We start from the raw sequence: 2,299 nt of genomic DNA on the forward strand, positions 1-2,299 counted from the left end.
GGGGGGGGGGGGGGGGGGCCCAAGAAAATCAATCAGAAATGTGTTTTTATTCCCGATGATATGTCTCCAAGTGTGTCCAACTGGATTGGGCGCAGGCTGGCAGAGTTAAAAAAAATCCACCCCCATATAATCCACTGTGGGCCTATTGGAGTCTAAAGTGTTCACGCAGATTTGCATAAATTCTCTCGCAAAAGAAACCCAGGTTGAACCGACTGACAGCCATTAACGGAATCCCATCGCCTGCTTGTGTGCCACGGGTTCACCTTTGAGCATCCGGCATTCAGATGTGTGCCGGTGGCATCGGTTCAGTCGTGAGAAAATACCTCTGAGCATGTTCTGAAGGGGGGGGGGCACCAAACCCCCAGTGGAAAAACCAAGCGGTTTACAGCCTTCCTTAATCTCTCATCAGCATTAAAAGAGGAAAAACTCATTTTTAAGAGCCGCCCTGCAGAACTGGTTCGACCTCGCAGTCAGGGCGCAACAACCAGAACACAAAACTGCATATTTACTGTATGCTCACATCATCACCATGACACCACAGGAAATAAGAGATCAGCCTTGGGTGGCATGTTGCGCTGCGTGAGCTCCGATACAAACCATAACCGTGCCACATAATAAGGATAAGCAGCATTGATTGAGGCTAAATAAAGGGGATCGATATGAACTCACTATCGGCTGCCCACGTTCATGCTCCCAAGTCCTGAATATTACAGAAAGCATCTGCGTGCGATATTAAAAACAAACAAAAAACAAAAGGGGGGCTGGCTGGCGACCACCTGAAACACCAATAAAAGAACTGTTCATGCTGGGGAGGGAGGATAAGGCGTGTGTCAGCTCGCAGTCATATGTGTTTGACACACACACGCGCGCGCGCACGCACACATGAAGGGATAAGTGCAGATGCGCATAAACGCTTCTGCGCTGGCATACATGATAAGTTCTTCCGTGCACGTCCACAATAACCAAAACAACTACACACAGAGAGAGACAACCGACGGCAGACGGAGCTCACCATATCCAGCATCCCGCCCGGCGCCGTCCGTCCGTCGGGAGAGAGAATTCAAAAAATATACAAAACTCGCAGTCTGAATAGATTCGAGCTCTCCGTCCGTCGTCCGCCCGTGTTACATCCACCGTGGCTGCAGCCGCTCTGCCCGAATAATCCAGCGCCGTGCGTCTCTCTCTCCCTCTCTCTCTCTCTCGCTCTCCCTCGCTCTCGCTCCAATAATTTCCTACTCGGTGAGGAGGCTCAACGACTCGGTAAGGTAGCTGTTAAATCCCCCCCCCCCCTTCCGCGCGGTGTGGTGGCTGGAGCGAAGTTGGGGCAGATTTAAAAACGCAGACGCCACGCGTAATAATCCCTGCGACGGTTCTTTTTTTTTGGGGGGGGGGCATAATGTAGAGTGGAGCGATGTGGAACTCCCTCGCCCAGTAAAAAGAGGACATTGTCCCGGAGGACGATGTGGAGACGAGGTGGATGGATCAATGAGGAATAGAATGTCAATCTTAAAGCATTTGATCTCATTTTATATTCATTTTTTAAAAAAAAATATTTGATGAAATCAACACAACAAAAAAAGCAATGTCTGTTTCAATAATATTCTATGGTTAATTTAAGCCACTCTACTTTTTTCCAAACAAACTGAACATCTTCTCCTTGATTTTGTTCAAATTTAAACTCAAATCTAATTCAACATGTTGATTTTTTTTTTCTTCCATTTTTGATTTTCTTTTTCCTTAAACTGTTGGGTTTTGGAGATTAGGAAAAGGGTCAATGGCAGGCACAGATTATCCGTTATCTCCGGTGAGGAGCATAAACTCACACATTGCATGTCATCCAGGCCAACAGTTTCCAAACTGTGGTCAGCGGTAAAAAAAGAAAAAGGAAAATCCTCAGGTGAACGTTTGACTCGTGTTTATTGCAGAATTGATGTGACAACTATGAGGCGGTTTGAATCTGAAAGTTCTTCTCGTCAACTGCAGCACAGACAGTTGTGTGATGATTCTATAATTGAATCGAAAATCTTCCCCAGATTGGACTGCGGAGAGCACAACGTGATTCCGGCAGTATGCATGTGAGTGATATAGCTCTCTGTAAAGCGTATTTGTACCGCAGTACTGAGTGTAGCTCTACTGTTTATTTATTTGAAATTTGATGCATCGGTTTTTGAGAAATCTTTGAGAAGAGTGCAGATAAATAAAGGTAGTTTTACCAAATGAGTACTCACAGAATTAAATTGTACGTGACGGCACATGAGGTAGGTGCAAGGACAATATGGGGGGGGGGGGGGGGGGGGGG

General features: G+C 46.5%; 1 protein-coding gene across 24 annotated transcripts in view; it reads right to left on the reverse strand.

The window, feature by feature from the left end:
* The window catches only part of LOC116396895 (receptor-type tyrosine-protein phosphatase delta-like), a 150,323-nt gene that overhangs the window by 90,214 nt on the left and 57,810 nt on the right, over nucleotides 1-2,299 (reverse strand). Inside the window, exon 1 of one of the 24 annotated variants that reach the window (XM_031871851.1) lies at nucleotides 1,013-2,262. The exons of the other annotated variants lie outside the window; for them this stretch is intronic. The gene's annotated coding sequence lies outside the window, so the exon portion shown is untranslated. Of the gene's footprint in view, nucleotides 1-1,012; nucleotides 2,263-2,299 lie in introns of those variants that run through there. 24 annotated transcript variants of the gene reach the window in all.

Source organism: Anarrhichthys ocellatus, unplaced genomic scaffold (genome assembly GCF_004355925.1).
Source record: "Anarrhichthys ocellatus isolate YVR2014 unplaced genomic scaffold, GSC_Weel_1.0 scaffold61, whole genome shotgun sequence".
Classification (NCBI taxonomy): domain Eukaryota; kingdom Metazoa; phylum Chordata; class Actinopteri; order Perciformes; family Anarhichadidae; genus Anarrhichthys; species Anarrhichthys ocellatus.